This window comes from Ascaphus truei, chromosome 1, assembly GCF_040206685.1.
Source record: "Ascaphus truei isolate aAscTru1 chromosome 1, aAscTru1.hap1, whole genome shotgun sequence".
Lineage (NCBI taxonomy): Eukaryota > Metazoa > Chordata > Amphibia > Anura > Ascaphidae > Ascaphus > Ascaphus truei.
Window position 1 is genome coordinate 188,625,778 of NC_134483.1, and position 14,587 is coordinate 188,640,364.

The following is a 14,587-nucleotide window of genomic DNA, read 5'->3' on the forward strand; positions in this document are numbered from 1 at the left end:
GAGTCACACTTCCATGTTTCCCCAGCGGCTGACGTTGTAACGTCGACGGAGCCAATATGAGCCTTTGATTAGTCTACAGCTTCTGTAGTGCAGTGATCTGCTGGCATGGCACTCACAGCGCTCATAGTATCACAGGAGCCTGGGTGGTCATTATATATTGTGATACCATCCCTGTCTCTAGGTGCTGGAATAGGGCAGCTATGGGACTTTTTAGGGTACAGAGAGTGAATCTTCCTAGAGAAGCCAGCAGCAGCTGCAAAATAATTGAGCAGGCTGAAGTCCTGATTGCACGTGGAGTTTTGAATGAACAAGGAAGTGTTTTAAGGCAGACTGAGAGCTGCCATGCTGAGACTGACTGCTATGTGAAGCTGGCACAGTCCCCTAGACTCACTGGACGGTGGTCGCGGAGGCTGCTGGGACTGCCTGGGTTGTTAATCCCAGGAAGAAGGAAGGAAGCGAGACCGTGCTGAAGCGGGGATGTACTGTCCTTAACATTGGACTTACAAAGGAGAGATTCTCTGAGCTCCCCAAGGAAGGAAGGACACGAGACCGTGCTGAAGCGGCGATGTCTGCTCCAAACCCTAGAGTAACAGATAAGCGAAACTCTTTATTTCTATGTACAGAGACTGTATAAATTCAGCTATAATAGTACCTGTTTGGGGTGTGTAAGAGACGTGTGCAGAGGTACGCAATAGAGACTGGTTTTAAGGTGAATTAAATAAGGCTTTTATTGCGCCTGCTTCTTTAACACATGAAAATCATCAAACGTATGCAAATAAGGGGTTAAACAAAGCTTCTGCTCCACTTGGGAGTATTTCTAGGTAAACATATGCAGTCCAGAACTCCCTTTAGATAGCATGTTTCCCAGCCCCAAACATATAGTTTGATATGTGCAGATATACAGTACAACAGTCTTAGAAAGTAAAGCTTATCTGTCTCTCTGGTAGCAGTAGGGGGGAATCCTTCTCTGCTCTCCTGGCATAGCCTTTTTGTCCTAAGACACTTTCAGCTTTCAGGTTTTAGAAGTCTTCTCTCCTTGTTGTCTGGCTGTCAGTCTACAGCTCTCACGACCTCTCTGTCCTTTCCTGTTTCTGCCCACATGGGAGCTCAGGAATCTCTCCTTCCTGTTTCAGGTGGAGCCTTTTCTCTAACAAACCTGCAATCTGCCCGGTGCTGGTCAATTAACCAGCACACTGCTGGATTAGAAGCAAGTTTTCTGAACAGGGATAAATCCCCCGCTAAGCAGGGTGGTTACCAGCTTAGCTGTCCATCCAGTTAGTAAGGGTTGAAGCTAAATGTGCAGTTAGTTTCCTTAGAGGAGAGGAGTTTATTTTATGATTTTGTTTTTACTTAACGGGACGGCGGTCCTGTTAGTGTATTATTTATTCCTGTAAATAAACCCCATATAGAGAAATACTAAGTTTCCTGTCTTAATCTGGGACTAAAAGATGCTACAACGTGGTGTGGTGTAACAGGTGCTCACCACAAACTATATGGGACCGTGAGGCTGAGATGGGGATGTTAGTAGCCACCGACCAACAATCGAGCAGACACATCCAGAGTGCCGAGTGGTTGTCGTGTAGCCGGGTCAGGGTACTAGAGGTCAGATTGGTTGAGGTACTTGCCGTGGTCAAGGAGTGGAAATATTGGATAGTCGTTGATGAGGTGCTGGGTTCCAGGGGTCAGATAAGTCAGGAGTCTGGGTGCAAGCTAAAGTCAATATAACAAGGAGCAAACAAGACAAGACAAGACGGGGCAGCAGGAAGCTTCAGGTAAGCACACAAACCTAAATAAGTTTTATGCTCAGTCAGTTTGCAGGAGGGCTGACTGAGCATTAAAGGAGCCGGCAGCCTATGGTAGATAGGCACCAGGCTGCAGGGTAATGAGCAACCAGACATAGGCTGTCCAATGATAGGTAGGGGCGGAGTGCATAGGAGCTGAGGAATAATAGAGAGAATTAACCCCTTGTTTGCCTGTGTTTGTGCGGCATCTGCCCGTAGCTAGGGTGCGCTGTGCGTTGCCCCTGTCATCACAGGGGTCTGGACCTTGGGATGGTCCATGCATTTTTTCCCTTCCTGGCAGCGCGATGCCTGCACGCAGGTTGCGGCTGACACACTTCACTCATGATGTCGCGAGATGCGTCACGGGGGCGGGAACCACTGTAAGCCTGATCCTGACTTGTGGGCATCACAATATATAAAGATATCCTTAAAGGGTCATATAAAAATATCCTAAGGTGCATTAAATATAATCAGGAGCTAAAAAGGTTCCAGTTCAAATTTATTATTCAAACCATCTGGAAATGTGGTTCATAAAATGAAAATCCCAAATAACTCTCTTTTCAATAATAAATTATATATATTGCCACCTCTTCGTGAAATAAAGAATTGATCAATCCCCATTATTTTAAATCTTTGTGCACAACCATCATGAACCTCCTTAAAATGTTTTCTTAATGGATATGTAACTGGTGTTCCCACACCTGATGGGAGATCTCACTGTTACACGGTGTTGTGGTTCTCACCCTCAGTATACAGAAGGCCCTGAGCTTCCGCCGATGTTAGTTGGGGAATAAACAGGTCAGGCTTTTGGTGATCCGCAGCTCTCTTCTCCTCTAGTACAGCGCCTCCATCCCCAGAGGGCCTATCACAGATAGGTACAGTCCCCCGTAGAAAACATCTCCCCCTCCCCCTGACAGACTGCAGCCTCAGGTAGGAGTTTAAAAACAGCAACTGGATCTTTATTCTTCAGTACACACCATACATCAACACATCCTTATCTGTGTCCCTGGACTCAACCCCCAGGGCTTGAGGCCCCAAAAGTCTATCCCAATCTCCCACACTCCATGGTGGAGCATGGGGTAGCTGCTTCCACTCCCCTACAGGAGTGAAGGCCTGAAACCAGGTCCCTGGCTCAGCTTGGATTACATCCCCCTCCCCATTAGGGGAGAAAATAAGACGCAACTCTCTCACTGAGGAGTGAGAGAGAGGACCACTACATTTAGAGCTGCAGCCCCTTTTTGTTCCCAGGGGAGGGACCCCAGGTCGACGCCCCTATTATGGGTGGTATTTCGGCCTTGGCCCACCCCTCCTGTCAATTCTAGGGAGTTGTTTACTGCAGTAGGGCAGAGATTAACCCTAACACTGCCTGTGCTGGTGCCAGGGCTTATGTGTTAGGCAGGGAAATAAGTAGCCCAGGGGGTTACCTGGCTACAGATATAAATGACCCCTTTATTAACAGCTCTATAATGTTCCAGTATTCTGAGTTTCAATGTTCCAATAGTACGACCGGTGACCTATGTGCTGGACACCGCAGTCACAGTAAATATATAACATAAGTTGAATTATATGAAATCCTATGTTTCCTTTTAAAACTTTTACCATTAGCAAAACTTGAAAAACTAATTTGCTTATTTTGTCCCCTACATGCCTTACATTTATAGCATGGATAAAATCCCACCCATGATATATTTTCTAACCATTTACCATGATATATTCTTTTATCTGCAAGTCCACTTGGGATCAACTGATTTGGGAGCATAGAGGCTTTTCTATATGTCATTTTTGGCTTAGGTCTCAGAATTGCAGTATATATCTTATCACTTATTGTTCTTCCTCTTAAAAACTTGACTATACAGTAGTAATCATAAGTGAATCCAAAGGAGAATAAAGGTAATAACAAGGGGAGTAGCACTTTACTGCTAGAAGAGGAGGTTCAACAAATATTCTTATCACAAATAAAAATATTTCAATATCAGAAAAACCTCCAAAGCATTTGGGAAACATTAAAACATTAAAATATTAAAAACACTGAAATTCATTACACATCTATTGTGTTCTCATATACTCATATATATATATACTAGCTGAGAGACCCGGCGTTGCCCGGGATGTAATGTTCCCGTTCCTCTCTCTCTCCTCCCCCCTCTCTCTGTTTGTCCCCCATTCACATCAATCCAGTCCCCCCCCTCCCTCCCTCCTTTACAGCTTCATGTAGTGTATGTGCGTCAGTCACTGTGTGTTTGCGCGCGCGTCAGTGAGTCTGAGGCAGAAACACAAACACACACAGACTGACTGACGCACACACAGTCAGTGTGTGCCTCAGTCAGTGTGTGCGTGTGTGTGTGCGTCAGTCAGGGTTTGTGTGCGCGTCAGTCAGTGTGTGCGTGCGTGCGGCAGTCAGTCAGTGTGTGTGGGGGGGCAGTGGACAGGAGGGGGGGGCAGTGGACAGGAGGGGGGGGGGCAGTGGACAGGAGGGGGGGGGCAGTGGACAGGAGGGGGGGGGCAGTGGACAGGAGGGGGGGGCAGTGGACAGGAGGGGGGGCAGTGGACAGGAGGGGGTGGCAGTGGACAGGAGGGGGGGGGCAGTGGACAGGAGGGGGGACAGGAGGGGGGATGCAGTGGACAGGAGGGGGGACGCAGTGGACAGGAGGGGGGGGCAGTGAACAGGAGGGGGGGCAGTGGACAGGAGGGGGGGCAGTGGACAGGAGGGGGGGGCAGTGGACAGGAGGGGGGGGCAGTGGACAGGAGGGGGGGCAGTGGACAGGAGGGGGGGGCAGTGGACAGGAGGGGGGGGCAGTGGACAGGAGGGGGGGCAGTGGACAGGAGGGGGGGGCAGTGGACAGGAGGGGGGGGCAGTGGACAGGAGGGGGGGCAGTGGACAGTGACACACACACACACACACACACACACACACACACTTCAGTTGATGCGCCCTTTCTCAGTTCCGTTTGGCGCCGGAGGTGGGGGAGCGACACCTACCTGTACTTCCGGGCGCCGCCATCGTCTGACTCGGCGCCGCGAGGGAGGAAGGGGGTCTGCCATCTTACGCGCCGCGTGGCAGCTGCGTTCCCCCGCCGGGGGGGGGGGAGAGGTGATGCCGCTGGGGAGGGGGAGAGTTGATTTGGAGCGGGGAGAGGTGATTTGGAGCGGGGAGAGGTGATTTGGAGCGGGGAGAGGTGATTTGGAGCGGGGAGGGGGAGAGGTGATTTGGAGCGGTGAGGGGGAAGAGGTGATTTGGAGCGGGGAGGGGGAGAGGTGATGCCGCTGGGGAGGGGGAGAGGTGATGCCGCTGGGGAGGGGGGAGAGGTGATTTGGAGCGGGGAGGGGGGAGAGGTGATTTGGAGCGGGGAGGGGGAGAGGTGATTTGGGGAGGGGGAGAGGTGATTTGGAGTGGGGAGGGGGAGAGGTGATGCCGCTGGGGAGGGGGAGAGGTGATTTGGAGCGGGGAGGGGGGAGAGGTGATTTGGAGGGGGGAGAGGTGATTTGGAGGCGGGGAGTGGTGATTTGGAGCGGGGAGGGGGAGAGGTGTGAGTGTGTGTGTGTGAGAGTGTGAGAGTGTGAGAGTGTGAGAGTGTGTGTGTGAGAGTGTGTGTGTGTGTGTGTGAGAGTGTGTGTGTGTGTGGTTTTTTTTTTTTTTGGACCTTTGGCCCGTCACTCCGCCTCAGGCCAATGAGAGGTGTGGGGGGCGGGCCAAGGGGGTGGTGTGAGTGTGTGAGGCCAATGAGAGGTGTGCGGGGGCGGGCGGGCCAAGGGACCAATGAGATTGCCCCTAGGGACACCGGACATCCAGGCAGGCAGGCAAACATACAGTGCTTTCACTAATATAGTATAAGATACTGTACACACAATTTTTTTCTAGACGCACCCTGCTGGCTGCTATGTGACTTGCTTTACTGGGCTTTACCATGGTGTGTACCAGAAAAATATAATTAAAAACAATTTTTTTTATGAGGAGTTAAGAAACTAGGAATGGCTATTAAATAATACATTTTAAGGACAGTTAACAATGTGCAGTGTCATTGTGTTGTTGTCTTTTTGATATTGCAGCCCACACATTTACCAATAATTGGTAGTCGGTAACACAAAAGAAATAACAAACTGAGGCGCTCAGTCTTTTTAGCTCCAACAATAATCAGCTGGTGTGCACAGATCGTTAGAAAGAAATAGCCAGGATGTCTTTGATGCTCTAAACTAACAATAGCATACCTATTTTCTAATCCTCCGCATATTCCAAAACATACTAGAAAACATGCCACACTTGAAATTTTAAGGCTTAATGGCAGGGCCCATTTTGGTTTGGATTTTCAGAAGGGGGCGTTAGAATTCCCATCTCGTGGTTCGAAGTGTGAACATTTCTGAACTTGGCTCCACTCTCCTAACTGGTTGAAAGGAACATTCCATACAAGTGTCAGTCTGCTACTCATTACAGTGTGTCATTAGTCATGGAAAACTGGACTGTCTGTCATCACTAGAACAGAAGTATGCGTATTTCATAAATAGAGTGTGTGAGGGTTTAGTTCCGGATTACTAGTGTTTATTCTAGATGGTGTTATTCTGTGGCTGCTTTTGATTAGTGACTAGAAACTGTGCTCAACTGCATCTTTTTTTTTATTCTTGGACAAATTCTACAACAAATTGTGAAATTAAGCATTGATTGAAAATGAGTAAAATGCTGTGAAAAAGGTATTGATTCACAAAGTGAAGAGAGAGAAAGAGAGGGAGAGAGTGAGGTAGATGGATAGAGAAAGAGAGGTAAAAACATAGCAAACATGCTATGGTTGCTTTGTGCATTTTGGTTATATGGCCAAATGTTTGGGGGAAAAAGTGGCTAATTTCAAATGATTTGTGAACTTTGGCAAAAATGTGATACATCTCTACTGCTGTGTGAGCAAGCTGTTGCATGTGATTAACAAAAAGGAAAGGCGTATTGGGAAGTATTTTACAGCATGTGAGAGAGGTTTAAAGTGGTTACAAACTTAGATAATGAGTTATAAAAAACTGAAATATCCATAGCAATGAAACTGAATGTGATCTGTGTTACTGTGGATAATAGTAATGTGGTTCAAATGATCTGGGTTTGAGTCATACTGAAATTAATGGAAATAAAACCTGTTTTTGGTTGGGTGTGTTTGCTTTGTCTTATTACATTTGTATGAAATAGACAGTCAAGTATTGTCTAACGCAGGGGAGCGCAAACTTTTGCAGCTGCGCCCCCCTGCCTTCCCTCCGCTGGTGCTCGTGCACCCTCCCTTACCTTGATGCAGCATCAAAGGACGTGATGTCACATGACCCCGCAACATCATTTAACGCGTGTGACATCATTTCACATGACCCCGTGTTGCCATGGACACGAGTGAGGCCGGCAGAGTCAAGGTAAGTAATAGCGTTGCAGAGGCCTCACGCGATCCCACGGCATTTCATTTTAATGCTTCAGGGAAGAGCATGGGGCCCCTGCAACAGCCCACGCCCCCCCCCCAGAAAAATATCCTGCCCTCCCACTTTGCGCACCGCTGGTCTAATGAACCCACCTAGCAAGTGGACAAACAGATGTTATTTTTGGAGTACACAAAAATATTTTTGGAGTACACTGTTTACTGTTTAGGAAGATAAAGATTTCCTGAGAATGATGGATTAAGAACTCTTCAAATATGAATCAAAAATTTAGGTGGCTCCACATCCATTTCATTCACCCAGAAGACGTTTCCCGAACAACAGAAAACAGGCCCTCTCTAGACTTGCTACGCTACACATCAGAACTTGGAGAAGAAGCGGGAGACTAAGCGTCACTTTGTTGCCTTCATGGAGAAGATATTTGACTGTAGTCATGTGGAACCTGCTCCTCCACTGAAGGAAGGTGAAGAATTCTACCACGGCTGGTCAAATCCATGTAGTATTCAATTCAAGTGCCCAATTCCAGGGAGTATCCATGAACGCTGTTCTCCTTACTGGACCAGACTTAACAAATATTATTCTAGGAGTGTGAATCCACTTTTGGTAGGAGCCTATTGCTACAACAGTCGACATTCAACACATGTTTCACTGTTTTTTCATTCGAGAAGACACCAGAAATCCCCTAAGGTTCCAGTGGTACTATAAAAATGACTTTGAAAACCAAATAATAGAGTACAGGATAAAGGTGCATGTCTTCAGTAATAGTTTATCACCTGCATATGGACTCAGAAGAAAAGCCCAAGAAGGGCAAAAAGAATATGGTACAGATGCTAAAAAATTAGTTGAAAATGATTTCTATGTAAACAACGGGCTCAAATCATTCTCTACAGAAGGAGAAGCTATTGACGTACTTACTTAAAAGAACACAAAAAATGCTAGCAACTTCCAACCTATGGCTCCACAAAATAGCTTTTAATATCACCATAGTGATGAAGACTTTGATTCAGATGATCATGCTAATGATCTGAAAGATTTAGATCTTGGGGTTGATATGCCACCTATACAGCAGAGCCTCTGATTGAGCTTAAAGTGTGATAAATTCACATTCCAGGTGTCCATTGAAGAAAAGAAATAACAACAAATGCGGTATCCTACAGTATTTTTGGTCAACAGCCTCTATGACCCTCTTGAATTCATAGCTCAAGTCACCATACGAGGGAAGTCTCTCCTTCGAGAGCTTTCTGCGGAAACATGCTACTGCGACATTCCGTTACCTCTAGAAAAGCATCAACAGTTGGAAATGTGGAAGGTTTCCTTGAAGACCCTTGAACAATTGCAGTTCCTTTGCATCTATATCCCTTACCACATTTTTTCTGATGCTTCCACGAAAGCAATAGCAGCAGTAGCTTGCTTAAAGGTTACAATTACAAGTGGAGAACATCATCAGATTCATGATTGGCAAGGCTAAGTTGGCACCGCAACCTGAGCACACTATACCAAGATTCTATGATATGTTAGCAAAAGGGTGGAAAGAATCAGACTCCATGATCCTGGAGGCCAGTAAAACTTTATTCTCCCATGAAGTTTTCACAAAGTTTACGTCTGAAGTCTCTGCAATTGTCAAAGCCAAAGCCATTATCAGACCCATTTCAGAGACCATCCTTCTAGTCTCTCATCTGGAATCTAGAAAATGAAAATAAATTGATTCTCTTGACCAAGGAAGGGCTGGGGCTGTAAAGCCTTGGGTTACCATCCCCTGGTCTCCCTACATTTATTGATGGCTCCCAAACTCTTCTATAGCTCCTGAAGAGACATCAAGGAGTACTAAGTGATCCTTGATTGGTGCACCTGTCTTTGCACCTGTTACACTAAAAGGACTTTCGAGACCCAGTGGTACTGACTGGTACCACAGATTTAATATGGACATACAGTTAATATTTTACTGTATTTTTTTATTATATGTTCCACATATGTTATTATAGTGGTATCTATTGATACCAGACAGGAGTGTTCTATCTCCAGCTCTGTGTTTTTCTGCTCTTGTTGTTGCTTAGTAACCTTTGCATCATTTTCTCCCTTTCCTGTCTCTTCTGTTACCATGCATCTTTGTACTAGAACTGTCCATCAGCCTGTTGCCATCAGCAACTACTCTTCCCCCTCACATGTTCATATCTTACTCTCTTCCTGCTTCTAGGGAGTGCGTCTTGTTTTTCCCTAAATGTTAGTGCTGCAGCTGATATTTCAGCTCTGGCAGTCTGTGGCTTTGCTTCTCCCCCTGCTCTTCGAGGGATTCTCCTTATTTTGTGCATTTTGGTAAGTTTTCCCTTCAATTCTGTTTGTTTCTTCCTGTAAATAAATATAATGAGAGTTTCAAAGAATACTCCATAATTGCATGGAAGAAGGGGATGAGTTTAGCTGCCTATCAAAGTTTACTGAGCTCCAGGAAACCCAGGACAAAATATGGGGAATAAGTATTTGATGGAGAAGATAAGAAAGGGGATAGCAAGTATGAGAAGGGAAAAAAGCAGGTATCCAAAACTTTTGGGAACTGGTTGGAGGCGTTCTTTGACTTAGCATGCATGGTGGGTGAGAAAGCTCCACATAGTTGTTCAGTGCTTTTTAAATACTTGGACAATATTTGAGAAGCTGATAAGGTGTACGATGGGGTTGCTTAGTGGAAGTACGATGAGGGTTAAAAAGCCTTGGATTTGGGACTTGAAGGACATGGACTTATGGTTGTCAAAAAAGACACTGCAGCGAACATCCCCCTTTCAAGGACTTGCCGGCAGCACAGGGCAATTAGGGAAGTCAGCCGCACTTAGGCAGAGACTGTGTTGGGCTTTTAACAAAGGTGAATGTTAGTTGGGGGGCACATGCTTCTTCAAGCCCTAGTGCTTGTCTTGTGGAGGTAAGGGGCACAGTGCATTTCATTGCTTTAGGAAGGGGATGAGTTATAAATGGGGCATCACAGGGAAGGAGTCTGCTTGGAAGGATGATGACTCAGGTGAGAGTGGACGAGATGGCTTGTTAGCTTGATAGTTATCCGATCAAGGCGATGAGCAGTAGAGTGGGCAAAGGCAGGCCCCGAAAATTCGGGTCCTGCACTGGGGGGTTAATGATCTGGGCCAGATGTAGTTACTGAAATTAATGAACGCAACCCGTTACATTCCCAGCTTTGGTATGATTTGAGACGGTGCCTCAGCTTGTCCGGAGGTGATGACCTTTATTGGGAGGAAGGCGGTCACCTCTCCGGAATAGGATTGATTATTTTTTAAAGGTTGAGTAGGGTGGTTTGAAGGAGGATGGGCTGCTATTGATAGCGGCAAGGCACATTTCAAGGGTAAAATTGCCTCTGTGTTGGAGGGTTGTGGACTGCCAGCACTTCCATAACCTACTTCCGTCTCTTTGTAAACGGATTTGGTGCCTGCAAAGAAGTTTCACTTCAAAAACAGAGCCATATTTATCAAGAAAAGGAAACCCTTTGAAAGAAATGGGAGTTGTTCCTTTGATAAATCTGGGGCAATTCTTTTGCTCAGACTTTGCCCTAATTTTGCTGCCAGGGACTTTAATAAATAACTGCCTCTATTTTATGGAAAGACACATTACAGCTCATTGACTTGAATGGTCTGTAAGTTGTCTTCCAGCCCCAGAAAGTGTAATGGCAGAAGACTACTCAGTAAATTATGGGCTTTAATCTTAGTGAACAAGCGGGGAGATCCCTGCCTACCAACTGCCAACACAAACCCTATCTTATCATATCCTATTATATCTCGTGAAGCTCTGTTACCTTTGTAACCATGCTGTAAAATGGCTGCAGTCATCTCTCCTGCTGACAGTAAGGCCTGGTAAGTTATGGGCATGCCAGCAGTTATCATGGAGGTTTGCCCTCACACCCTGGTGAGGTGTCATATGTCTCATAGGAAGTGACAACATGCTGTGTGTCCACGGTTAGTGACATCAGAGATGTGCCTGTTCCTAGGTGATATGACACAGCACTGTCTAAAGTTAGTTGAGTTCCTGTTGTTGTGCTGCCTCTGTTCAGTAAGAGGCACATGGAGGTCTGCAACATTGTTGCAGTAGTCTGATGCAGAGCTGTGAGTCTGGCAGCACAAGGTAGACAGAGAAAAGCAGTTGGAGTGTTATGTAAGAGCTATGAGACAAGGAGCAAGTCTGAGTGCAGGCTTGGGAGGAGACAGCTTATAAGACTGTGACCAGGGACCTGGCACAGGGACTATCTCCCTAAAGGGGAGATAGGGAACCCACCAATTAAGGGAAGAGATACCTTTCAAAGGGAAGTACGGTGAACAATGGAGGGCTAAATTCACCCATTGTGGAGGGCAGCTGGCCCACCGTACTAATAAAGATGACTCTGATAAAAGATACCCTCGTGTGTAAGTGTGGAGTGATTACGCAGGTGGCTGCACCACAGAGGAGTTCCTCACCAGGACCATCCACAAGCGGACGCTGGGATCCTGATGAAGTGTAGGCGCTGCACTGGATCTAGGTAGGACTCAAGCACACTACCTCAGCTGCCTGTCTGGGTTGGCAATCCCCAATACAACATCGTGCGGGAGACTCAGGAGTCCTGTTGCCTACAGGTGCACCACCAGACATCACACTGTAATGGGGACTGGTTAGACCACAGGGGCCAATATGAGATTGGGTGGGTCAGGCCGGTTCAGAAAACCCGTTACACCTTAAACTCTCATACCCCACTATAAGAAAGAATAGAACAAAAAGAATAAAAGTAATGCGGTAATATTATTGTGGACGCATGCTTCTTTTTTATTTTTCCAAAAGTTAAAAGCACATCCCAATTATTAAATAGCTAGCAATTTATGTGCAAATTAAGTTTAAGTCCTTATTTAGCAATTACAGATAAGTAAAAAATATATACTCCTATACTGTAGTTAAAACTATTTCTGAATACACAGCTTCCATAAATGTAGTGCAAAAATCTATGTATTTTTACACTGGAGGTGATTTGTATAACGTTTTTGATTAACTGCATGCTCAGTTTTTGCACGTTGGCAAGCTAAAGCATGTGCTTGCAATCTGTAATATTTCTTCTTACGGAAACATTAGTTAGATCATGTTCATTAGCATTACTACAAGAAAAGCTGCTGGATTCCAGTGGTTATGTAATTAAATCTGTCTTGTTATGCTGAAGAAAGCATTTGTCTCACTAGACGAAAGAAGAATAAAATAAAGAGAGTGTACACCACTTACATGTAAATTAACACGGAAAGGCCTGAAATAGACTGAATAACTAATAGAAGGGGAAGATGCCGGCTGAACACAGATTGCATTGCCACACACAAATACATGTGGAAATTACTGTATTTCAAGAAGAAACACTTTTCTAACCATCGTTCTGATAACAGAGCAATAGTGTTAACTGGTCTTCCAAGTTAATGATTAAAGTATAACAATCTTTATTTTAAGTTTTCTTTGAGAAATCTCAAAGTTATTTATTAAAGTCCCTGGCACTAAAATTAGGGCAAAGTCTGAGCTAAAGAATTGCCCCAGATTTATCAAAGGAACAACTCCCGTTGCTTTCAAAGGGATTCCCTTTCTTGATAAATATGGCTCTGTTTTTGAAGTGAAACTTCTTTGCAGGCACCAAATCCGTTTTCAAGGAGACGGAAGTAGGTTCTGGAGGTGCTGGCAGATGAGGCCGTTGTGCCGCACATGTGAAGGGACCTGACACAGATGGGGATCTCCCTTAGGGGAGAGGTGAACCAACTCTATTGAGAGAGGAGGAACCTTCTGAGAGGAATGTACTCCAACAGGATGAGCGGCTAGCACGACCGCGATGAGGGGCAGTCTGCCTGGAGAGATGCTAATAAAGATGCCCTTGTTCACTACAACCCTTCTGTGTGAGTGTGGAGTCATTCTACAGAAGGAGGTACCACAGAGGAGGTCCTCATCAGATACATCCCCCTGCTACCGCAGAGATCCTGATGGGGTGGAGGCGCTGCATCGTATGTGAGTAGGACTCAGAGCACACTACCTCAGATGCCTGTCATGCTGATATCCCCATACCAACCCAGAGGGAGACTCAGGAATCTTGTAAGCCAGCAGGTGCACAACACAATACACAGACATGTAATTGAGGGATTTCCTACCTAGGGGTCAGGATTAGGAGGGCCCAGGGGAAACACCGTTACATATATACTGTATATACACACACACAATATATAAATATAAAAATATATATATACACACACACACAAACACACACACATATATATATATATATATATATATATATATATATATATATATATATATATATATATATATATAATGTTGAGGTTATATATAGAGTGTATTGTGCAGTCAGGTTATGTTCCATGTCAGTGTATAGTGCTTTCTGGTTATAGTCAGAGTATGACTTGACTGCACTATATCCTGACACAAAGTACAACCTGTCCGCACTATACACTGACAAAGAGTATATCCGGACCGCATTATACACTGAAACAGTATAAAATTACCACATTATACACTGACAGAGTACAAGTGGGAGGGGAGTAGCACATGGGGAGTGAGGAAAGGGCTTTGGAGTGAGTGAGCTAGGGTAATGAAAAAACACATTTCTTGAAGATCCGGTATTTTTTTTTCTTCCATAGTGAAAACTGAAATAAAAAGGCTTTGGTGAAAAGACACTCTACAGCTGAATTGTGTCGCAGTATGATGTATTGCACCTGGTACACAGAGACATGTGTGGGAGGGGATGTTATAAAGTTGTACGTCTTCCACAAAAGTAGCACCTGATATAGGAAAAGAAAAAATCCACCATTGGAAGTACAGTCAGACCTCTGTTATTTGAGTTGTTGGAGTGTCGGTGTTGTGTGCAGTTTGTCCTTACTTTTGCTTTTGATGACATTTCGGGTAGCGATGGGACGGGGAGTGATGCATAACATTTAAAAAAAATTGAAATGGCATCATCTTTGTCAAATGATAATTAATTGCATAACAAAAAATAAAATGGTCACATGACAAATGGGAACGGCGAATTGGTGCAGACCCATCTTCAAAAATGTTGATGTAACTGCCGTTTTATTGCTGAAATAAATTCCGCCGCAAAAGGCATACATTGCAGAGTTTGCAACATTTTGCTAAAAGTTCATACATCTCTAGCAATCATGAATTTGAGAATAAACATTTCTATCATTTTTGTTATGTCTTTGTTCTAAGCCCTCCTCAAACATACAACGTTTAAAGTTCCCTGTCCCATTACATGCCCAATTCCTGTGTTACTGATGTTTAAATTTCAAATCATATCAAAATCTGTTGTGGAACAGTTTTATTTGAATATCTTTATATACAGAAATGAGTATACACACTACTACATAAATCAGACACCACTCCGAGGATCCTATAATCATATTTTAAGTGTGGAAATAAAA